This window comes from Pongo pygmaeus, chromosome 15 (genome assembly GCF_028885625.2).
Source record: "Pongo pygmaeus isolate AG05252 chromosome 15, NHGRI_mPonPyg2-v2.0_pri, whole genome shotgun sequence".
Classification (NCBI taxonomy): Eukaryota; Metazoa; Chordata; class Mammalia; order Primates; family Hominidae; genus Pongo; species Pongo pygmaeus.
The window spans coordinates 46,380,852-46,407,475 of NC_072388.2; the positions used below are offsets into that span (position 1 = coordinate 46,380,852).

The 26,624-nt window shown below is 35.5% G+C and overlaps 1 long non-coding RNA gene across 1 annotated transcript; it reads right to left on the minus strand.

Annotated features, from left to right (window-relative positions):
- Window positions 1-203: 203 nt before the first annotated feature.
- On the minus strand, window positions 204-25,078 carry LOC129012069 (uncharacterized). The gene is made up of 2 exons (XR_008493558.2): window positions 25,038-25,078; window positions 204-3,000 (listed from the first exon to the last, which is right to left on the minus strand). It is a non-coding gene; the product is annotated as an uncharacterized LOC129012069 (long non-coding RNA).
- Window positions 25,079-26,624: the final 1,546 nt, after the last annotated feature.

Genomic DNA, 26,624 nt, shown 5'->3' on the forward strand with positions numbered 1-26,624 from the left:
ATTAGGAAAATCCTAAGGAAGAGCAAATACGTTTACAATTTATTAACCAGAAGTGGCTCATCATAAAAGCCTTCATCCTTGTCAGCTTCACCTTGAGTAGGCTGAGGAGGAGGAGGAACGGAGGGGTTGTTCTTGCTGTTTTGAGGTGGCAGAGGTGGAACAGTTGGAGGAGGTAGAAGGAGAAGCAGGAGAGAGGCTGATGTACTCCGTGTAACTTTTATTGAAAAATATCCATAGACAATTGGACATGCACAATTCAAACTTGTGTTGTTCAATGGTCAACTGTGCTACAAAATCAAAAAGTGGGGCATAGTTACTAAGCCAATAGTAGAAATAAAAAAAAAATACTTAAAACCACAATATCAGTTCAAAACAAGGCAGGAAAAGTGAAAAAATCCTAAGTAAACAGTAATATATAACATGTTAATAGATTGAAAAATTCAATATTGTGTGTTAAGATAATTTTCTTGCATTAAGCTGCAGAACAAGCAAAATCCCAATTAAAATCTCAGCAGGACTTTTGTAGAAGTTGGCAAGCTGATTATAAAATTTCCATGTAATACAAACAATTTTAAATAGCAAGAGTGATTTTAAAAATTAAGGGCAATGTTGAATAACTTACACTACTAGATTTCAAGACTTATCATACACTGCAATAATAGATGGAGTGGGGTATTGGCATAAGGACACATATTTAGATTAAAAGAATAACATAATCTGGAAATGTTTACAAGTGTATATAGTCAGTTTTTTTTAAATCAAATTTGCCAATGTAATTTAATAGGAAAAGAATGGTGCTGGAACAACAGAATATCAATGTACAATCACTGACAACGATTATAACAGTAAAATTTAGGTGTTTGGTGGTTGAGGGCATGATGGGACATCTACAAAATAAAGGACAAAATATTTCTTACTACACTGCAATAAGATGGAAGCACAACATTTGGTAGTCCTTTTTGGATACACGAGGCAGCATAGTTCACGTCTGAGGATGCTGTACCAGACCATGTATTAGGTAATACAAATGTTTGCATTCATTAGTGCTCACTAACTATGGTAGAAGTGCTGAAGCACTAAAAAACTTAGTTGACAATGATTTGTCCAGTTGATAGCAACCCATGTTTGTCGGGGTTCTCTAGAGGGACAGAACTAATAGGAGAGTGTCTATATGAAGGCATATTTACTAGGAGAATTGACTCACAGGATCACAAGGTGAAGTCCCACCATTGCTTGTCTTCAAGCTGAGGAGCCAGGAAGCCAGTCCGAGTCCCAAAACCTCAAAAGTACGGAAGTTGATAGTGCAGCCTTCAATCTGTGGTGGAAGGCCCAAGAGCCCCTGGCAAATCACTGGTGTGAGTCCAAGAGTCCAAAAGCTGAAGAACTTGGAGTCTGATATTCAAGGGCAGGAAGCATCCAGCATGGAAGAAAGATGGAGGCCAGAGGACTTAGCCAGTCTGGTCTTTACACGTTTTTCTGTCTGCTTTTATTCTGGCCATGGTGGCAGCTGATTAGATTGTGCCCACCCTGATTGAGTGTGGATCTGGCTTTCTCAGTCCACGGACTCAAATGTTAATCTCCTTTGGCAATACCCTCACAGATACACCTAGGAACAATACTTTGCATCCTTCAATCCAATCAAGTTGACACTCAATATTAACCATCACACAACCCAAGTGTAAGCATGAGGTGCATGTAGACATGATGATGTAAGGAAGACTATGCACAAATTCAGTAGCATGGGTTCCTTGTCTCCAACACAAATTTATCTCCTGTTATTGCATGATGTCCATACATACAAGACAATCACTGAGTCCCCCTAATAGCACCATTCTGCGTGGAGACCAATTAGCTGCTGGGTGGTGCGTAGTGGAACAATGGCATGTTAAGTTAAAGATTTCAATGGGATGCCTAGCTCAGACATGAGACCATACAAAGATGGGATGTCACTTTTTAGGATGTGTATTCTAAATCAACAACCATAATATGATTTTTTCCCTGTAGGTAAAATGCATGAGTCTAAAATCAGGAGCTTAAAATATAAATAACTTACTTAACATCACCCCCAGTTTCTCATTTACAGAGTTTGAGTTTTCCAGACCCACGAGTTTGGACTGTATGATGCAGAAGTTCTGGTCGACAAAGGTAGAATACATTGACTCTGGGACACTGCAAAAATTTCAATGAACTTAAGTTGTGGCTTCTTCCAGTGTACTTCAGGGGACTTTTCCCAAGTGACTTGAAGAGAAGTCACTATCCTGATAGGGATAATTGATCTGAACTTCAGAAAAAGGTAGAGCTCTTGTAGAACGTAAAGCAGGAGGAATATTTTTAACAGTAACTAATCCTAATCCACTTTGGTGTCTTTTGATATTCCCTTGTACAACTTTGAGAATCAATGTAATAACACAGCAGCCAGGACCTGAGAAGGCATAGCGACTGTGACTATAGAACTGTCACAGATGAAAGTCTGAGTCTTCCAAAGTTAGGCCACCTGACCAGCAGAGGTGCTGTTTAAGGGTGAAGACAGTGAAAATGCATAACTAAGAAGTATCTTAGCTCAGCCCTCTGTAAAAAATACAGTGGGTGGGTTAGACAACAAAACCTTATTTCTCACAGTTCTGGAGGATGGAAAGATCAAGGTTGAGGTGCTGGCAGTCAGTTCCTGGTGAGGGCCCTCTTCCTGGTTATCAGATAGCTGCCTTCTTGCTGTGTCCTCCCATGGTGGGGAGAGAGTGAGAGCTTTGGTCTTTCACTTCTTATAAGGAGAGCAATTCCACCATAGGGCCCCCACCTCTATGATCTTATCTAAACTTAACTATGCCCCAAAGGCGCTTCCTCTAAATGCCATCACAGGGGAAGTTAGGGGTTCAACATATGAATTTTGAGGGACATGACATTCAGTTTACAACAAGGATGGTAATGTTGAATATCAGTTACAGCCCAAAGATCTACTGCAGAGTTGGAAGCTGTGTGGTTTCTTCATTTAATAAGTCTCCACTAGAGAAAGAAAAAAATACACACATACCAGAATCATGGAGAAGCTGCTGCCAACATATATGTACACATGGATTCGAGCAGCATGGATTAACTGAAGTGGACACTGTGCTTCACTACCCATTTCCTAAGCTGCTTATTATATAAACTGTTGGAGTGCTACTGCCTAATAGAACTGCCTTCCTGGAAGTCCTTCATCTTTTCGTCTCTTACTGAAGCATCTCACATCCAATACTGGTGGATACAGGAGTAAAAAGTTCTGGTCCGGTTGCAATAAATCAGAGAAATGCTAAAAAGTTATCCCAGTTCCAGAACTCTAAAAGAAGCTTTTGTTGTGAATGAATCAAAATCCAACTTTTTTTTTGTTTTATTTTTTGTTTTTTTTTTGAGACAGTCTCATCTCATAGCCCAGGCTGTAGTGCAGTGGCATGATCTAGGCTCACTGCAACCTTCGCCTCCCGGGTTCAAGTGATTCTCGTGCCTGAGCCTCCTGAGTAGTTGGGACTGCAGGTGTGAGCCACCACACCCAGATAATTTTTGTATTTTTAGTAGAGACAGGGTTTCGCCATGTTGGCCAGGGTGGTCTCAATGAAAGTCCAACTTCTTTGTCTTTCAATTCTGCTTCCTTTCCTTTCCTTCCTGGTGTTAATTCCAAGAACACTACCCAATCAACCTACTGTGCTATGTTTTACCTATAGTCTGCTTCCCAGGGAGCATAACTTGCAACATAAAAACTTGAGAACAAACATGTAAAAGTGAAAAATCAACAAAGCAACAAATTCTTTGAAATGATGAATCAAAGTAATAAACTCCTAGGAAGACTGATCAACAAATACAGAAAGCATAAATTTAAAATATGCAGAATAAAAGAGGATATCACTATAGACCCTAAAGATGTTAAAATATAACAAGAGGATATTATAAACAAAATTATCCCAATAAAATTTTCAACTTATATAATAAGAACATATTTCTTGAAGAACACAATTTACCAAAACAGACATTAGAATAAATAGAACTGTGAAAAACTTTGCTAAAAATTTTGAAAAGAGAAAAATAATTAACAAATACATAGATAAATATAACTTATTAAAATTTATAAAGAATGGCTTTAAGTAATCATAAAACAATTTAAAGAAAACACCAGGCTCAATGCTTGTATGGTGAAGTCTGCCAAAATTAAAAAAAAAAAAATTTAAATTCTATGGACAAATTTAGAGGATAAAAAATAAATGTAGGTCGGAAACTCAGATCTACAAACAGAAAGAAAGAGCATTTTTAAAAAGTGAAGCTAAAATAAAGACTTATTTTTCTTATTCTTAAGTGATCTAAGAAATAATGATTAGTTCAAAATATTAATAGCAATAATATACTTATGTATGTGTATATGTGCATGTGTGCACATATATATAAGTGAAATGAATGACAGTGATGATAAAAGAGATGAAAGAGGGAATTGGGATATTTAAAAATTATTATTATAAGGTACTTGCACTAACCATGAAGTAGTATAGTGTTATTTCAAAGTGGACTTGTAAATGTATATTTCAAACTCTAGGGCAACCTCCAAAAAACACAAATAAAAGAAGTATAACTAATGCTAAGAAAGGAGAGAAAGGGAATTATATAAAATGTTCAGTTAAAACCACAGAAGTCAGTAAAAAAGTGGAAGACATTAGACTAAAAATAAAGGGAGAGAGAAAGACATGCTATGATCTCACTAATAAAAAAGCAGGAATAGCTATATTAATTTTAGACTGAGCAGGCTTTAGAGCAAACAGAGGTATCAGAAGTAAATTAGTACAGTCATTATGGAAAACTTTATGACTAGTCTGTTAAAAAAAAAAAACCTAGGCCGGGCGAGGTGGCTCAAGCCTGTAATCCCAGCACTTTGGGAGGCCGAGGTGGGCAGATCACGAGGTCAGGAGATTGAGACCATCCTGGCTAACATGGTGAAACCCCTCTCTACTAAAAATACAAAAAAATTAGCTGGGCGTGGTGGTGGGCACCTATAGTCCCAGCTACTTGAGAGGCTGAGGCAGGAGAATGGCGTGAACCCAGGTGGCAGGGCTTGCAATGAGCGGAGATCACACCACTGCACTCCAGCCTGGGTGACAGAGAGAGACTCTGTCTCAAAAAAAAAACAAAAAAAAACCAAACCCTAAAAATGTAACTAGCATATGATTCAGCAATCTCACTTATGAATATATATCCAAAAGAAATGAAGTCAGTATGTCAAAGGGTTATCTGCACTCTCATGTTTATTGCAACATTATTTGCTAAGACATAGATTCAATCTCAATGTCCACCAATGGATGAATGGATAAAGAAAGTGTGGTACATATACACAATGGAATACTATTCAGCCTTATAAAAAGAAAAAACATCTGGAACAACATAGATGAGATTGAAGGAAGTTATGATAAATGAAATAAGCCAGACACAGAAAGACAAATATGGCATGATCTCACTTACACTTGGAATCTAAAATAGCTGAAATCATGGAAGTAGAGACTAAAATAATAGGTACCAGAGGCTGGGTAGGTCATGGGGATAGAGAAAATGGGAAGATTTTAGGCAAAAGGTACAATGTTTCAGGTAGGAGGAATAAGTGTTGGTATTTATTGCACAGCAGTGTGACTATGGTCAATGTATTTTGTATTTCAAAATAACTGAGAGAGTACATTTCAAATGTCTCACCAGAAAAATGATGGATAAAGTAGGTGATGCATATATTAATTAGCTTGACTTAATTATTTCACATTGTACACACATATCAAAATATCACATTGTACCCTATAAATGTACAATTATGATTTGTCAGTTAAAAATAATATTAACTTAAAAGGAGGAGCATTGCATAATGGTAAAGGGATTCATTCTTCCAGAAGTCATAACCACCTGTAATGAATATGTGCCTAAAAACAAAGTATCAAAGTATGGAAGGCAAAAACTGTTGGAACTGCTAGGTGCAATTGATGAATCCACTGTTTTAGTTGAAGACCTCATCCTTCTATCACAAATGGACACATCCAACAAGCAGAAAATAAATTTAAGGACACAGTTGAACTCAATAGCATCATCAATCAACTGAATATAATTGACATCTATACACCTACTTTATCCAACAACAGCAGAATACATTTCTTCTCAAGCTCACATGGTACCTTAACTAAGATAGAACACATGCTGGGCCATAAAACACACCTTAACAAAAATTTTAAAAAAGAATGATGCATTGTCTCCTCTCAAGCCACAATGTAATTAAACTAGAAAACAATAACAGAAAGATAACTGGAAAAATCTCAAAATAACACATTTCAAGATAACATATAAATCAAAAAAAATTAAGAAAAACAAAAAAAGGGAATAAATGAAAATGAAAACACTATATCACTTGTGAGATATAGTAAAATCAGTTCTTAGAATTTATAGCATTGAATACATATTTTAGAAAAGTGCAGTAGCTCACACCTGTAATGCCAGCACTTTGGGAGGCGGAAGCAGGCTGATCTCTTGAGGCCAGGAGTTCCAGACCAGCCTGGCCAACATGGTGAAAACTCGTCTCTACTAAAAATACAAAAACTAGCTGGGCGTGGTGGCATGTGCCTGTAATCCCAGCTACCCGGGAGGCTAAGGCAGGAGAATCGCTTGAACCCAGGAGGCAGAGAGTGCAGTGAGTCGAGATCGTGCCACTGCACTCCAGCCTGGGCGACAGAGCAAGACTCCATCAAAAAGAAGAAGAAGAAGAAGAAGAAAGATCTAAAATCAATAATTTAAGCTTCTACCATTGGAAATTAGTAAAAGAAGATGAAATTTAATTCAAAATAAGCAGAAGAAAAGAAATAATGAAAACCAGAGCAAAAAATCAATGAATTCAAAAGTAAGATATCAATGAATTTGAAAGTAAGATATCAATAAATAAAATCAATGTAACCAGAAGCTGATTTTTTGCAAGGTAAATAAAATAGATAAAATAGATAACCCTCTACCAGGCCAACTAAAAAAAAAAAAGGACAAAGGACACAAATTTTTAATATCAGAGATGGAAGAGGGAATATCACTACAACTCCATTGACAACAAAAAGATAGTAAAGGCATACTATGAACAACTGCATGCCCATAAATTTGATAACCTAGATGAAATGCATCAATTTCTTAATTAACAAAATCTGCCAAAACTCACGCATAAAGGAATACAAAATCCAAATAGCCCTATATCTATGAAAGAAATGGACTCAATAATTAATAACCTTCCACAACAGATAGCATCAGGCCCAAAGAGGTTCACTAGTGAATTCTAACAAAAATTGAAGGAAGAAATTATACCAATTCTCTACCATTTATTTCAGAAAATAGAAGTAGAAGAAGTACTTCTCAACTCTTTCTATGAGGCCAACACCATCCTGATATCAAAACCAGACAGATTTTATAAGAAAAGAAAACTGCAGATTAATATCTCTTATGAGTATAGATGCAAAAAAAACTTCAACAAAGTATTTGCAAATTTAATCCAACAATATATAAAAAGATTTATACATCAGAACCAAGTGGGATTTATCTCAGATACGCACTGCTGTTTCAACATCAAAAATCAATTAATGCAATCCATTGCATCAAGAGGCTTAAAAAGTCATGAAATTGTGTCAATAGATGCAGAAATGGTATTTGACAAAATCCAACACTGACATATGACAAAAACTCTCAGTAAACTGGGAATAGAAGAAATCTTCCTCAAATTGAAATGGAATATCTATGAAAAGCCTACAGTGTAACATCATCTTTAATGATGAGGACCTGGAAGCTGTCCCACTAAAATAGAAGGCAAAAATATTTCCTGTCACTACTGCTTTTCACCATTGTACTCAAATTCCTAGTTAATGACATAAAACAGAAAAAGAAATAAAAGGTATACAGATTGGAAAGGAAAAAATAAAACTTTGTTCATAGATGACATAATCATTTATGTAGAAAAGCCTAAAGAATTGACCAAGAAACACTACTAGAGCTAATAAGCAATTATAGCAAGGTTGTGGGACAAAAGGTTAATATGCAATAGTCAATCACTTTCCTATATACCAGCAATAAAAATTTGAATTTGAAATTAAAAACACAATGTCATTTATATTAGAACCTACAAAAATAAAAACTTAGGTGTAAATCCAACAAAATGTGTACAAGACCTGTACAAGGAATACTACAAAGCTATGATGAAAGGAATCCAAGAACTGGAGTGATAATCCACGTCCATGGACAGGAAAACTCTATATTGCCAAGATGTCATTTATTCCAAACTTGATCTGTAAATTCAATGCAATCCTCATCAAAATCTCACTAGTCATTTTATAGATATTGACAAACTGATTCTAAAATTTATATGAAAAAGAAAAAGAACCAGAATAGCCAAGACAATATTGAAAGACCAGAACAAAATTGGAGGATTGGTAGTATTGACGTCAAGACTTACTTTAAATCTACAGTAATCGAGGTAGCCTAATATTTGCAAAAGGATAAACAGATCAGTGGAACAGAAGAGAGCACCCAGAAATAAAGCTACATGAATGTACTCAACTAATCTTAAACAAAGGATCAAAAACATACTATGGAGAAGATAGTCCTTTCAACAAATGGTGCTGGAATAACTGGATATGTACATGCAAAACACTAAATCTAAATGCTAACCTTATACCCATCACAAAAATTGATTCAAAAAGGTTCAAAAACCTAAGTGTAAATGCAAAGCTATAAAACTCCTAAAAGGAAACATAGGAGACATTGCAGATGAGCCTCGATTTGCCGATAACTTTTTATATATAATAGCAAGGGCATAATTCATGAAAGAAAGAATTGGCAAGCTGAACTTAATGAAAATTAAAAATGTCTACTCTGTAGAAGATATTGTTAAGATAATGAAAAGGCAAATCACAGACTGAAAATATTCGCAAAAGACTTATCTCATGAAGGACTGTTATTCAACATATACAAAGAACTCTTAAAACATAACAATAAGAAAACAATTTTAAAAATGGGCAAAAGATCTCACACCTTAGCAAATATGATACACAAATAGCAATAAGCATATGAAAATATGCTCCACATTCTGTATCATGAGGGAAATGCAAATTAAAATAAAGAAATTCCACTAAACATCTGTTACAGTAACCAAAATCCAGCACATTGACAACACCAAGTGCTAATGAAGATGTGGAGCAACAGGTACCTTCATTCATTCTGGGGGGAATGCAAAATGGTATAGCCACTTTGAATGACAGTTTAGCAGTTTCTTACAAAACTAAACATACTCTTATCCTACAATTCAGCAGTTATGCTCCTTAATATTAACCCAAAGGAGCTATAAACATGTCCAAGCAAAAATCTGCATATGGATGTTTAAAGCAGCTTCATTTATAATTGCCAAAACGTGGAAGCAACCAAGTTGTCTTTCAGTAGGTAAATGAATAAGTAAACTGTTGTATATCCAGACAATATAATATTATTTATTGCTAAAAAGAAATGAGCTATCAATCCACGAAAAGACATGGAAGAAACGTAAATGCATACTACTAAATAAAAAAGCCAATTTGAAAAGGTACATACTGTATCATTTCAACTATATGACACTCTGGAAATGGCAAAATTATTGAGACAGTCAAACAGTACAGTGGTTTCTAGGTGTTGAGGGGAGGGATGGATGAATAGGTGAAATACAGAGCAAATTCAGGGCAGTGAAAATCATCCGTCTAATACTATAAAGATGGATACATGTCATTACAAATTTGTACAAACCTATGGAATGTACAACACCAACAGTGAACAATAATGTAAATTTTGGACTCTGGGTGATAATAATGTGTCTGTGTAGGTTCATCAATCATAAGAAATGTACCACTTTGGTGGGGGATGTTGATAATGAGAAACGCTATGCATGTGTGGAGACAGGAGGTACATTGATGCTGTGACCCTTCCTCTCACTTTTGCTGTGAATATAAAACTGTTCTAAAAAAAATACTTTAAAACATCCATGGTGAAGAAAATTATAAAGACAGGCTATTGTTGCTTGTTTTTTTTTACAACCCTGTGTTTTGTGCAGGAGAAAAAGTTGTTCCCAATGAGCCCTAGGTCCTAGTCAGGGCCACAAAACTGTCACATCCCCCATAGGGTGGGCCAATAAGGGTTGACAATAGTGTTGGAACAAGTGAGGCAATGCAGGCCTTTATGTATACTCATGGTTTTTGATTTTTATTACCTTTTATTACCTTTTTCCATTTGGTTCAACAAATGAAATTTACGGATATTTTACATAATTGTATATTGCAGAGCCCATTTCTTCTTTTGCATCAGGCTCAGACATGGCTTGTCATGGCACTGAGGAAGAGATTTATTCTTCTTGACTCTGGGGTTTCCTAGTCCTTTCTGTCTCCATGATGATAGCCCAAATGAACTGAACTTCCCTAGCACTGTCTCTGCACAATAACCTCATGGGTCTTCTTTCCCTAATCTGAGTTTTAAAGGCCTTCTGAGTAAAGAAATAAGATCCTAGGGAATTCTGAAGCAGGCGAAGATGTTTCTGTAGTGCTTCAATTTCCAACTTTACATCATTTTCCTTTCAAAGTATGCCCCCATTTTCACTCACTAACATTCATAGTATTTTACCTTTTTATCATCTCAAAACATTTGAGAGGTTTGTGGAATAAATTAACTCATGCTGAGGTAAAAAAAAAAAATTTAAATCAGCTGAGTGGGCTCTACACACTGCACAGAAATAGCATCTGTTTTACAAAAATTAAAATTTTGCTAGCTAAAATAAAACACTAGCTATTAAATGTCAGGTATTAGCTCATGGGTGAAGAAGTGAAACCTTTCAATAGCCCTTTAAAATTTTTAACAATTACTTCTTAAACTATGCATAAAAACCCAGTTTTAATATATATATATACAACACAAAAAAACACAGAACATCTTTTTCAAAAAGGTCAACAGTTTTATTTACAAAACAATGTCTCTAGATGTGGACATTAAAAAGACTACTTCCAAGAAAATTAAATTTTTGAAGTCTTAATTAAATCCAAAATAGGCAATGTGTGCCAACACTACAAAAGACATCAAAAGTCTCTTCATCTGCCAAACGTTGCCCAATTTGAGTACAGATTTTATTTCCCATGTGAATGCCATGTCCTGTTCCCTGAAACCTGAATGACTAACATTGAAAAATATAAGAAACTTAAAGCGATAGGTATTATGTGCAAATTTTATTAATAACACAACAAATAATCTTTAGTGAACAAAGTGGACAGTTTCCATGACTGAATCTCAAGAATTAGAATTAGAATGACTGGATTTATAATTTAGATACATTGGTTTTTTACTTGGTGACTTATTTAGGTAGTTACAATAATTGGTATTTTCTAAGCACTTAACATGTGCCAGGCATGATAATAGGCTGCTAATATAGTTTATTTGTTTACTTTTCACAAGAGTCCTATTTAATCTCCTTTTGCATATTTTTCATATGAGAAAACTAAGTATATTCTAAGATTATGGAACTTGCCCAAGTTTACCCAGGGATGTGGTTCAGGACGTGCTATCCAAAATACAGCACCTTGACAAAATGAGTATTTTAAGCTGAAGGAATTGATCAAAGCACAGAAACAGGAAGATATCTCTGAAGCAGGATAGAGAAACAGTTAATAAAAGGAATTCACCTTGACCTTGTCTCCTGAAGCAGACCATAAAACCTAACCGAGCTTCCCCTGAAAATAGGTCATAAGACTCTCATTTCAGGGGATTTTTGAAATATACCCAGAAGAAAGGAATGTCACACAGGAACACCAAGAAAAATCTGAAGGGGAGAAAATATAAATATTTTTTCTGAGTCCTTACAAGGTCTCTGCTAGGATACCTGTGTAAAAAAAAAAAAAAAGACAAATGGACAGGAACAAAAAGGTATACAAATTTTACTAACATGTATATAGATATAGGAGCCAGCACAGAGTATGAGACTCAAAGGAAGTGCCAGATAGCTGAAGTTTTTGTACCACCTTGAGGTTACAGAAGGAATAGGGGCAAGATAGGACATGGGAGGGAGAGAGGAGGAAAGGCATGGTGAGCAAAAGCAGTCTTGTTATTGCAGAAATCTCACAGATAGCAACTCTCAGAAAGAATACATGGTGGCCTGCAGTAACATTTTTCTGTCAAACCTTCTTTAAAGGTATAAGATTTTAGCCTCTTTTTCTGTAAGTTAATCTTTCCTGGATCCGGGTAAGAGACCCTCAGAAAAAGTCTGTTTGTGTTGCTGTATTTTTTTACTAATGCAGATTTTCTCTATAATGCAAATCTCCCACACAAAAGGGCAGTTTCTTTCAGAGGTATTTCTGTGGGTTGCAGCCCTTCTGAATAGCCATATAGAAATATGCCAAAGAAGTATATTTTGTGGTGAAATATTCTGGTTTCTGTCAGAACAAACAGGTCTTGCTAACTTTTCTTCCAGTTTATAGCTATTAGATCATATCTTCCTTTTTCTCAATCATGTTCCTCCACAGCTGTCTACTTCTTCATCAGGCTTAGCAGAAAATATACACGGTTTTCCCTGTTTCTTTGGGTTTTCACCTCTGGAGTTTCCATAGTACATAAAATTTATATTAAATACATTTGCATGGTTTTCTCTTGTAATCTGTCTTTTGTTATAGGAGTCACAGCCAGGAACCTAGTGATGGACAAGGAAAAGAAATAGCTTTTTATCCTCTACAGTTTCACAGATAGCACAAGCAGAAAAGCCGGTGAGACACACATATTCAGCTGGAGAAAAGACTTGACACATCACTTTTTATTTATTTATTTTTTTTGAGAAAGGATCTCACTCTGTCACCCAGGTTGGAGTGCAGTGGCACGATCTCATCTCTGGTAGAGACAGGGTTTCACCATGTTGCCTAGGCTGATCTCGAACTACTGAGTCCATTGGATCCACCTACCTTGGCCTCCCAAAGTTCTGAGATTACAGGTGTGAGCAACTGTGCCCGGCCCATACCACATTCTTAACATATGCTACTACATTCTTTACTCACCAGCTTATAGTTCACTACTATTTTTCCTCTCCCTTTCTCATTTGTTACTTTATTAATTTTCCATGACTTGGAAGGCAAAACTTTTATGTAACATAATAGAAATCTGTATCCCTTTAAAAACATTGGCTGTTTTTACATGCCATGTAAACCTCAGTAAAATGAGTACCTTAGAGAATTATATCGATCCCTCATCAATTCCAAGGGATCCAATATCCTCTCCCTGTTGCAGACCTGAACTTTATCAGGCTACTTAGGTATGAAGTAAAACTACCTGTTCCTGTTTTCCATTAAGCAGAGCAAACAATAGGCAACAAACAAAAAACCAACCAACCAAAACTCAAGCTTGTTCAAGCAACAATAGCAATGGAACAAATAATAATATGAAATTTCAATACAGAATTCTGTCAAAGTTTTTCCTTCTACTGTTCACAAAAATGTTCACCAAAACATCAGGCTTACTGACACAGGACAAACTGTGCATAATGCAATATATTAAATAACAAGCATTGTCCATTATAATGAAATGAAACAAGGGTCAAAGGCACAATATTCATAAAACACTTGGAATCTATAACCCACTAAAATTCAGGCTACCAGCCAAATATGACAACATCTTCAAACATCAGGTAACTTAAGGTGTATGATTTGAAACCGATAACGCATAATTTCCAAAGAGCTCTGTATAGGTAAACAGTGGTGATGCAGTGAGCTATTTGTGTTGAGTATTTATTTCTTTGCTGTCTAATTTCTCCAGCTCCCTAGAGTTAGGAGTCTATCACCTGCTGTTCCTCAGCTGCTAAGATCAGAGAATATAACACAGATGGAGTGAGCTATGTTCTCACGGCTGCTGCTTCACAGAGATAAGGCTGCAGGTTGGAGAAGTGCTCAGCTCTGCCTTCCTCTGAAAGAGCCTGAACAGCTATCAATAATTCCCAGTTACTCCTCTACTGTTATGTTAAACAACACTGCCTTGCATACACAGGTGCAATTTGATAAAAGAGAGTTGTTTAAATCACTTGAAATGCCTGTAGCTTTATTATTGCAGGTATTTGTGTTGTCTCTCCTCTTTTCTTTTTTTAAAAAACCTCTTTTTCCTGCCCGCTCCCTCCCCCAGGTCTACTGCCAAACTGCAATGATTTAAGAACCTGGTTAAAAGATTGGGTCACGTTTCTTCGCCAGTTGCCTTGAGCGTGTTTGGTGAGCTATTCTTTAACCACCCTTGTCATTCTGCTGTCATTCACAGCATTATATTTCTAGGTATGAGAACATTGCAAAAATCAGTTATGCTCATTCAGGAACATGTATTATGTCTGGATATGATCTCACAATTAAAATAAGCCAATTTCCAGCAGCCAGGGTATGGTAGCTGCAATCCCTTATATCATTGAAATTTATACAGTTCTTAATTTTACCAAAGGACGAAGACCATTTTACTTCCAACTCCTAAGTATGCAAAAACAAACTCTCCACACCCTCTTCCTGACACTGGAGAGTGGCAGAAAGGCTCGGACTGTGCTACTAAATCAGGCTTCATATAATTCACCATTTTGATCAGTTATCATAATTGACATCAGCTTTTGCTTCCTGTGAAGCAACACATGGAATGCACTTAGTACAGGGCCTCCTAGCCTATTTTCAAATATCAACTACTGCTGATTACCAATGTATTTTCGGCCCTTTCCCTCCTGATATGTCCTTGAGTATCAAGTTCAGTGGCTGTTTTCCCCTACTCAGCCTAGACACTCTGGGATTCTTTGAAAATAAGCTAATATGACTTTCATTAGTGTCTCCACACTTTAAAAATTTATCACGAACACTGGTACAAGTGTTCTTTATTGTATAGAAACAATGATAAGGGATTCATTGTCACAAGATTTTTAAGCAGTGAACTGATTAAATACTCATTGCTTGGGTTAATTTTACATATTTAAAATGCTTTTTTTTTTTCCCGAGACGGAGTCTCACTCTGTTGCCAGGCTGGAGTGCAGTGGCGCAATCTTGGCTTACTGCAACCTCCACCTCCCGGGTTCAAGCGATTTTCCTGCCTCAGCCTCCCGAGTAGCTGGGACTACAGGTATGTGCCACCACGCCCGGCTAATTTTTTTTTGTACTTTTAGTAGATTCGGGGTTTCACCATGTTGGCCAGAATGGTCTCGATCTCTTGACCTCGTGATCCACCTGCCTCCGCCTCCCAAGGTGCTGGGATTACAGGCGTGAGCCAATGCACCCAGCCAATGCATATGTTTTTTAATAAGTGTTTCTCATACTTTTCCTTAATCTCCTTTATAGTACTAGCATCTCATTATTTACTGTGGATACAACATTCTGATTTTCCCTCTAAGCCCAAGGTAAGCTGCTTCTTACTAAAAACCAATCATTTTAGAAACAGTTAAACATGACCAAGCAAAGACTGAGCCGCATGGCCACACACTGTTATGTAAATGAGGTAATTTAAAACAAAGTTAATGTTTTTTTCTTTTATATTTAAGCTTATATTGTTTTACCTAGATGTTTAAGCAACTCTGCCAAATGTACCGTTCACAGTGTATCATAAACTCTATTACAAATTTATTAAAATTATTTTCTCACATTTATGTAGTATATATGCATACATATTTTAAACTTTAGTTTAATTAAAAGGTGTTAAATAATTTGTAAACCTTAGAAGTAAATTATTTTCCGGATTAATGAATTTCTAATTTTATATAAAATTCAATTGGGAAATAGCACTACAGTGTTCTCTTAGCAGACCACATCTTCTGTTTGATACCTAAGAGATAATCTACAACCTCAAGTTCTATGGTTGTGTACAATTCATCTGAGCTCATCAGGCTTACTGGAGAGTCAGGTTTCCCTCTGTGATGTAATATTTCATAGACTAAGCATCTTTACCGTTTCCCCCAGAAGTTCATGGTTTCACACCTTGGAATGGTAGAGGCCACCAGGCTCCTCTAGCCCATAGTGTGTTTCCACGTTGACATCCTCCCAGTGGATACCCTAGTCAGCAAACACCAGCAGCACCGGTTATGGCAGGAGTTTATTTTAGTCTCCTTGATGACCCAGAATTTCTTCTTTCCTTCAGTAACTGGTACTTCTGGGAACAATACCTCTGAGAAAACCTCCTTATCTCTTATGATCTCTTGGTAGCTGGACAACTCATTATTACTTTCTTGACTCCATGTTAAAAATTCATGTTAGGCATGATTTTACAAGCATTCGGTGTCCTGTACAATGTCATTAAAGAAGGAGTATCTGTAAAGGGAAACATGTGAGATATTTTCTGTGAAGTTGGAAGACACGGTTCGCAAGACCATCCTCACTTTGAATACCAATTGTATGTCTGGGGTTTCCCAAGATCACTCTCAGATTTAACAAGTCACTAGAAAGACCCAGGGAACTCACTGAAAGCTGTGATATATTCATGGTTATGGTTTATTATAGAGAAAGAATACAGAATAAAATCTGCGAAGGGAAGAGGTGCACAGGGTAGAGTTTAATGAAGTGGGGGTGTGGGTGTTTCAAATGTGAGGCTTCTATTATTTTCAGGATGCATCACCCTCCTGACATCAATGTGTGACAATATGCATAGAATATTGCCAACCGAGGAAGCTCTTCAGAACTTTAGTTTCCAGAGATTTTACTGGAACTCTATGTTTGACTGCCCACATGGCTGACCTCTAGTCTATGGACTGTTGGAGGTTGAATGGATACCACATGGCCCAAAGATGTCATCATAATCCACATGAACAGCAGCACTATTTCAAATTATAACATGTAATATGTATGGATCAGTGGAACTTGTGGTTTTCATTGTTCTGTGTGTGTGAGGGTGATGATAGAAACCGTGAATTATTTTGCCTAATGACAGTATTTTAATGCATATCTTTTGAATTTAGCAGGCCAGTAGATTTTTTGTTGATTCTCAGATCAGCTGAGATCTCCCTAGCACCTCCGATTTGAGTTTCAGAATCCTATAAAGATAATATTCTAGGGAAGTCCATTGACTCAGGTTTTATTGGTTTATAGAAACATAATTGTATTGTATTTATTTGGATTTGAATATAAGTAAAATATTTTCCATGGCAACTCTTTTTTTTCTAGGAATATGTGATATCTCTCTAATTATTCAGGTCTTGTTTTACATTTTTAAGTAGAGATTTATTATTTTCTTCATAACAGTCTCGCAGATTAATGTTGTTTAACCCTTCTTTTATTTGTATTGTGGGAAAGATACTTGTATTAGTCTGTTTTCATGCTGCTAATAAAGGCAAACCTGAAACTGGGTAATTTATACAGGAAAGAGGTTTAATTGGCTCACAGTTCCACATGGCTAGGAAGCCTCACAATCATGGCAGAAAGCAAAGGGGAAGCAAGACATGTCTTACGTGGCAGCAAGCAAGAAAGTGTGTGCAGGGAAACTGCCCTTTTATAAAATCATCACATCTCATGAGACTTATTCACTGTCATGAGAACAGCACGGGAAAAACCTGCCCCCATGAATCAATTAACTCCCACTGGGTCCCTTCCACAATATGCGGGAATTATGGGAGTTACAGTTCAAGATGAGATTTGGGTGAGGACACAACCAAACCATATAAACACTTTTACATTACTTTTAAAAAATCTGTTTATTTCTGATACTATAGAACTATAGTATAGAGCAGGGATATGGCATAAGGTATGATATATCTTGTCTTCAACGTTACTGTGTTCTCTCATAAATTTGAATATCATGTTAGTTAATGTACCTATATTTCTATGTATTATTAATAGTAAAAGCTATCATTATTATTAACATTCCATTACTAAGATGACTAAATTCTTCAATTTTCTACTATATTTCTTAAAATAATGACATAAATAATAGTTGTTCAATTGGGCATCATTTCTTTGTTCTCTGTTAATAAGGAGTTTTCTATTGATTGACGATATTCTTCAATAGGGTAAATATCTTGTGTCCTATTCTTAGTTTGTCACGTGATTGTTTTTTAAAAATTAAAAATGCATACTGATTTCAAATTATTTTTTAATATCTTAAAATATATTTGTAGAGTTTTCTTTTTTAATCTAATAATATATATTTTTATTATTTCCTACTTTCTCATAACATTTAAGACTTTTAATTTTTGTGGAAAAATTTTAGCTGCATTGTGTAATATTTTTATACATTGTATTCTCAGTTTTGTTCAATTCTAGTTTATAACATACTTTGATTTTATGTTTATTTGAATAAATATTTGGAAATGTAAAACATTTGGTCTTTATTCCATTTCTTCCTTCTCTCCTTTCTTCTTTTCTTTTCCTTTCAATTTTCTAATACCACTTTCCAAAACTGAACAATTTGTGCTAAATATTTTTGTGTTTGGCTTTATAATGTTGTTGGATTTTTAGCATCCAAAACATTGTTATACTGGCAAACACTATGGTTTGCTTAGCTAATAGGTGTTCTCCAATTTTGCATACCAACAAAACTCCTTGTTTTGACTCCAAGGTTCCCAGTCGAAGAGGATTCATTATCATTGGTTTTGGTCATAGAAGCCAATCTTATTCTCCTTGATAAATCCTTGCTTTCATGACTGTCCTGGCTGCTAGAGCTGGGCATGTGGCCTAGTTCTGTCCAATGAGTTGTAACTGGAGATATCCTGAGGAAGCAATTGGAAAAAGAATATCCTCTTAGATAATAAGGGGATAATGGATGGAGGTAGCTCCTGCTTCTTCTGCCTCCTGCCCTTGAATAAAACCTAACTCTGCAGTGGCTGAAGCTGTGAAAATCCTTTGGTATCCCAGGGAAAAACAAGAAAATTATAATAGAAACAGCATAATGTCTATATATGTACCAACTTTTCTTGATACTATTTGATGTCAGGTCATTAAGTTCTGACCAGAGATATGCAGCTTTTGATATTTTTCCTCTTTCTAGTTTATCCTGTTGCATACAGCTCTAGCTAAAGCAATTTTTTTTTACCTTAAGGTGAATTGAAAATGGAATTCCAAATAAAAATGATGGAACAAGATAAGAAGATGTTAGATATCCAATTCTGCGGGGCATCTTTCAGCCAGGGTTCATGTATCTGAACTTTTACACAGTAAATAATTAAATTTCCATCTTTTTAGCCAATTTTTATTTTGAATTTTCTGTCCCTTAAATCCAAAACTAATCTTAACTAATACTGGTGTTGACTCAGAATCCTGATTTTTTTGAGATAAGTAAGGAAAAGTGTGACTGCTTAACTTTAGGTTCTTGTTAAGTGAAATATTTTCTCACCTCATGGTTGGTTTTTCTGTTGCTTGTAGGAAAAGTGTTCACTATAAAAAATAAAGACTTCATAGATATAGCCATAGATTTGATAACTATCCTTATTTGTTATATTAAGTTCTCTACGTGAGGAGAAAAGGAACTGCCAATAACCTACAGAATTGATACTTCTGGGGTCCATTTTGAAGTATCATATTTGAAAACAAACCTACTGACCTCTGTTGCTGATTTTCATAGGCAGAGCTTTTAAAGAAAATAATCTCCCTTATAATATAGCATTTACATTTCCACATTTCAGAGCTATATTATAATATAGTTTTATAGCATGATAGTATAATTTCTATTTAATTTGATACCTGACTTAATATAGGTATATGTGTATTTATCTATGTGTTTAAATTCTAATATTCAAAATTGTTCCAAAAACACAATTCTGCCCTTTGTGATATGATAAAGCCCAGATAAAAAGCTCTTAATTTTTGTCATTCAAAGATCTACATTTTAATGCTTAAATAAAAGCTGTCATCCAAATATAAAGCATTCTTTGGAGATATTACATATTATAAAGATCATGGCTAGTGGACCGAGTTTAGTAAATTAATGTGTAAAAAGTTAATTCTAAGTTAATTTCATAAAGAACGTCCAGGGGACAATAAGTAGCTTGAAGAAGGCAATTGTTCAGAAAAGTAGAAAGTTGTTGCTTTTTCCAGCTGGTTGATATTTCAGGGTCATTTTATATTTAAAATTGCCTGTCTTTCTACCACTTGAATATCTTGGAGCTGTGTATATGAACACAGTCAACTCTTTCATTGCCTTGAGCATTGCTGGAGGATAGTCAAGCTATTTGCTGATCTCTAGCTATGTTTTAACCAAACTTTATTTTATAAAGAGTCCCTAGGTGCAACTATGAGGCATATTTATGCCTCCTTTGATTGATTCTTCCAGCCATAGCCCTTGGTGATTTGGTAATACTTTAAATCCTTGCCTAAGTTGTTTCATTATGAGATAACCAGTGTGTAGAGCTGCCAGAATATTTGTATTCCTTTCTCTGTGGCCAAGAACTGATTTAATGTTCCCTGAGAGAATTTTATTGTTTGATGGCCCTCCTCATTTTGTTTTCTAGGTCTGTGGTTTTACAGAAAACTTATTATCTTTGAAGTTAGGCCTCATCTTCTTATCCTTCTAATCCTATCACCTCCAGTTGTTTTTTTTTTTTTTTTCTTAGAGATGAAATTAAAAGGCAGTCATACCTGATTTTGAAACTAAGCCCCACTAGTGTTTGACTAAGGCTAAGAAATTGACCTCTTTACCACAAGTTCCATAAACTGCACATTGTAAAAAATAAATATTGTGATGTAATAGTGCCAATCACATGGTAACTACTTAATAAACTTCAGTTTCTCTCTTTCCGTTTTACTCATATTGCAGTTGTAATTTGTCCTTTTGTGCTGAAGAACTAATGGAATTTCTAATAATAAATATAGTCTTCAGTCAACATTTATTGTATATGTATACTCAGATTTAATCAATACTTTGTTTTTATTGTTTTTGCTCTTGAGCTAACTGGTTGCTAATTTGTAACTCAGAACTTTTCTGATTAATTGGACAACTATGCATTTTTTAAACAAGAAATACGTGGTTGAAATAGAGCAATACCAATTTGTTACTACATTTGGATGAGTATGCACATTTTTTAATTTATTGAATAACAGTAATTTTATGATTAAACCATTCATTAGTACTTTAGAATATATTAATCTGGACTTTTCAAACTTATATTCAAGGTGATTGTATGTTAAAATGCAAATAATATTTTATATTCAGGTTTTGTAAAAAATATTGTTTTGCCTCTCTTAAGCTTTAAACATTGATTTACATAAGGTCTAAGTGATCAATTTATTAAGTGATCAATCTTTGTATTCGACATGACTTTTATGTTCCCAAAACTATCTTAATTTCACCTAGAATTTTGTACTTACACTTCAGGATTCTTAGTTCCATAGCAATATTGTTCTAGTTTTACATACAGGAAAATTTTGCTTTTAACTTGTGGTGTAAAACCATGGTATTTTCTTAGCAGTTAATCATGTTTGTTTGTTATTTTAGCTACTGTAAATTGGATTTATGCCTGGGATTTAGTAAGCCTAGGACATAGAAACTGTGTGTGTGTGTATGTGTGTTTGTATATATATATACACAAAACATATATATATGTGTGTGTTTGTATATATATATATATACACAAAATATATATATGTGTGTGTTTGTATATATATATATACACAAAATATATATATATATATATTTTTTTTTTTTTTTTGAGATGGAGTCTCGCTCTGTCACCTAGGGTGGAGTGCAATGGTGCAATCTTGGCTCACTGCAACCTCTGCCTCCTGGGTTCAAGTGATTCTCCTGCTTCAGCCTCCCGAGTAGCTGAGATTATAGATGCCCACCACCACGCCCAGCTAATTTTTTATATTTTTAGTAGAGACAGGGTTTCACCATGTTGGCCAGGCTGGTCTTGAACTCCTGACCTCAGGTGATCCACCCACCTCGGCCTCCCAAAGTGCTGAGATTACAGGTGTGAGCCACCACGCCTGGCTGAAACTGTCTATTTTTCTGAGAAATTCCAATATCATGGGCATCTCAATATTTTTAGAAAAATTAAAAGCTTTTATTCCTAAATAAGCTTTTAGAAATAGAACAAATTGCAACTTTTAAAAAAAAATACAAAACATTTCTCATTAATCATTTTACAAAGATATTACTGGGAGAATTAGTCCATTAAAAATAATGGGTGATATGTTCTTTTTCCACTTAGAACATAAAGTTGCAAGAGGATGTCTCTTCAATCCTAACCACGAGAACCTTAAAGTCATAGTTTCTTAAGCCCATTAGAGATGGGAGCATGCAAAGAAACCTACTAAATTATAACCCACACAGTGATTTGCTTAGAATAGAAGTGATCCACAAATGCTTTAATCTGTGGCCAAACAGTTGAATAATGAAGAAGCCACCAAAGCTATGACCAAGAAGAAAACAGTTATACTTACAATGAGTTGTTAAAGACTAATAACACACTGGTATGACAGAATCCCTAGGAGTCATAGATGAAAAATACCTGCAACTATCTGCCAACTCTTTCCCACAAGCCTTATTGAGCTCTCATGAGAAAGATTGTGGGCAGCACAGGAGAGCTGAGACAGATTCCATGGGAGATTCAGGTGTGTGGGGGCTGCTGAAGTCTGAGGGGAAGAAGTAGGACTGAGAGAAACCTCTAGACACTTCAGATACTCATGTGGTAATGTGATGAGCCTGCTAAAATGTGAGGGCAGAGCAGTATAACTGTGAGAAAGCCCTTAGGCCATGGTGCCTTATACTTAAGAGGGAAAAGCACCTCTCTGTGCCTAGAGAACAGGTGAGAATGACTTCTAAAGGTGCAAATGTACAGAGATTACTGAGGTCTGAGGACCATGAGAGAAAAAAAATGGAGGGCATCCCTATATGCACTCTGGGTCTGCAGTAAGCGTGAGGCAGTTGCCATTTGTAGCTGGGTGTGGGGAAAGAAAGATGAAATAAAACTATCCCAAGTGCATGAGCATGAGGTCTGATGACAGGAAAATAAATGGTTCAGACACTCAGATCCCAAGTTTATTAAAATAAAGGTTCTAAAACTACCCTCAAATAATTTGAAACCTGTAGGGAACTAAATGTAACTGAAGCAACAACAGAGTTTAGACCTAGGTCAACTATAGACTAGGTTGACTCAGAAGGAGCATGCCCTTTTATAGCCCCAAATATTTATGTCAGCATCTATTTTTTTTCACAAATTGTCCAGAATGTAAGCAAAATTTATTAGACAAGTGAAGAGGAAAGAAAATGCTTCAGGAGAGAAGCAGTCAAGAGATGTGAGAATTATCAAACAGGGACTTAAAAATAACTGTAATAAAAATGTTAAACGGTCTTTAGGAAAGGCCAGCTATTTTAAAGTAACTATGTGAAATATGTTAAATGACCTTGGGCAAAAAGCAGATGACAACAAGCAGGAACAGATGGGAACTACCAGCACAGGCATATATTATAAAGAATAAGGTCAAAGGAAAATGCTAGAAATTAAAAATATGGCAACAGAAATGAATAATTCTTCTGATCAGCTAGCTTATTGGAAGACTGCACAGCAGAGGAAAGAATCAGTGAGTCAGTGACCAACACGCAAGTAAGTAGAAGCTGTTCAAATTGAAACACCAAAAGTAAAAGAGTGTATTATTCCATTCTCTCATTGCTATAAAGAACTACTTGAGACTGGGTAATTTATAAAGAAAAGAGTCTTAATTGACTTAAAGTTCCGCAGACTGTACAGGAAGCATGGCTAGGGAGGCCTCAGGAGACTTACAATCATGGCAGAAGGCGAAGGAGAAGCTGGCACATCCTACATGGATGGAGCAGAAGGAAGAGTGAGCAGTGGGAGGTGATACACACTTTTAAACAACCAGCTCTCATGAGAACTCACTCACTACCATGAGAACAGCACAGGAGAAATCCACCCCCATGATCCAATCACTTCCCACCAGGCTCCTCATCCAACACTGGGGATCACAATTCTACATGAGATTTGAGTGGGGACACAAATCCAAACCATATCAAAGAGTAAATAAAAGAAAATGGAGCTTGCAAGATTTAAGGGATGCTATAAAATATAAATATTGAATATAAAATTAAAACTTAATATGAAACATAGTAATTGAAGCTCAAGAAGCTGAAGTAAAGAAGAAACTATTTAAAGATAAAATAGCAAATGTTTTTTCAAAATTGGTATTCCATCAATTCACAGGTTAAGCACAATGTGTATGATGAAACTGTACATGGACATATCATGGTGGAACTGCTGAAAAACAAAGGAAAAGAGGAAATAGTAAAAACTGGTGGAGAAAAAAAGACATTACATTCTTTAAGGTGGAATAACATTAAGAGAATTGCTGATTTCTTACCAGAAATGATTGAAACCAAAAAAATATTAGAATGAAACCTTTATACTGTTGGAAAAAAATTATGCATAAAAATTTCTATATTCAAAGAAATAATCTTGTAAAATAAAGGTAAAATAAAGGTATGTTTAAATAAACAAAAGCTCAAAGAATTTGCAGCAATGCATTACAAGAAAGACTAAAATACGTTCTTCAGGCTATAGAAAGTGAATATCTATAAATCGAATACACATAAACCTAGAACATCAGAAAGATGTAAATATAAAGAACATATTTACAAAAATTTTTGAAATATCTACCTCTATGTTCATGACTTTGTATCAGTATTTGTATCTATTTCTTTAAATATCTTTAAGATACTATGGACTGTTTAAAGCAATATAACAATGAACTGTGATATCCTGTAACATTTGTGTGATTAAATATATGATGAGAACACAAAAATCAGGAAGGTAGTAATTCAAATTATATTTTTGTAAAATTCTTATTGTTTATAAACTAGTACATTATTTTAGAAGCTAGATTGTTATAAATTAAAGATGCATAAGAGAAACCACAAAATAAATAACACAAAGAAACATGACTAAAAATGAAAAGAAGAGATAAAATGGAATACTAAAAATATCAATTCACTCTAGAGATGAAAAACAAATACCATTTTAGTAGACTTAAACTCAAACATAGTAATTATTACATTAAAAGTAAATGTCATTTGGTTCTTCTAGAAAGTTTACTCACACAGAGTAGAAGTTCAAGATATTTTCTCATGGTAACACCTGTGAATAACAAACATGAGGGTCATTAGGAATAGCAGGAAAGCATTTGTATTGCCAATGTATTAATACTGGTAAAACTAGAAAGAGAAGGAAAACAGATTGCATAAAAAGAGCTTTAGATTGTAAAGTATCTTTTTCATCAATTTGTAGTAAGGATGTATGCTAACAGCATGACTTATTGTTGATGATATTAACTTTGATTACCTGACCAAAGTAGTGTTGAACAGCTTTTTCAATTGCAAAGGCATTCTCCTCTCTTCCACACTGTAGTTTTTGAAAGCAAGTCACTATTTGCTACAATCCACACTCAAGAGAGAGTGTCTTAGTCTATTTGGGCTACTATAACAAAATATCATGAACTGAGTGGCTTAAAAATAACAGAAATTTATTCCTAACAGTTCTGGAGTCTTGGAACTCTTAAGTTCAAGGTATTGACAGATTTAATGTCTGGTTAGGGTCCATTTTCTGTTTCATAGAGGGCGCCTTCTTGCTGTCTTCTTAGATGATAGAACGGGGTGAGGCAGCTATCTCACTGCAACCTCCACCTCCGGGTTCAAGCGATTCTTCTACCTCAACCTCCTGAGTAGCTGGGATTACAGGCACCTGCCACCACATCTGGCTAGTATTTTGTATTTTTAGTAGAGATGTGGCTTCACCATGTTAGGCAGGTTTGTCTCGAACTCCTGACCTCACATGATCCATCCACCTCAGCCTCCCAAAGTGCTGGGATTACAGGGTGAGTCACTGCGCCCAGCCTAGCGAAATTTCAAGTATACAATACAGTATTGTATTAACTCTAGTCTCCATGCTGTACACCAGATCCTCAGAACTTATTCATCTTATAACTGAAAGTTTGTGCACGTTCATCAACATGCCTCCATTTCCCCTAACCCCCAGGCCATTGTCCCTTAGCAACCAGTATTCTACTCTCTGTTTGCATGAGTTGGATTTTTATAAATTCCACATATAAGCGAGATTGCACAGTATTTATCTTTCTGTGTCTGGCTTTTTCACTTAGCATAATCCATCCAGATTTAATGATGTTGTTGCAAAAGACGGTATTTCTTCTTTTTTATGGCTGATTAGTATTCCATTGGGTATATGTACTACATTTTCTTTATTTATTCATCTGTTGATAGCATTCAAGTTGTTTTCATACCTTGGCTATTATAAATAATACTGCAATGAACAAGAGAGTGCAGATATTTCTTTGAGCTAATGATTTTATTTACTTCGAATATATACCCAGAAATGACAGTTCTATTTTTAATTTTTTGAGGATTCTGCAAACTGTTCTTTGTAGTGGTTGTACCAATTTACATTCCCATTAGCAGCGTACTAGGGTTCTCTTTCTCCACATCCTCACCAAGAGTTGTTATTTCTCGTCTTTTTGAGAGTAGCTGTAATCTAGGCTCATCTTGTGTATTCCCCGCTCATCTTTGGATTAGGCCATTTCTCCAAGGAATCTTGATTTATTTTATTGGAGAACAGTTTTAGAAACAAAGATCTGGTAGTTGAGTGGGTCAGTTTTACTGTAGTGTTGCTAATT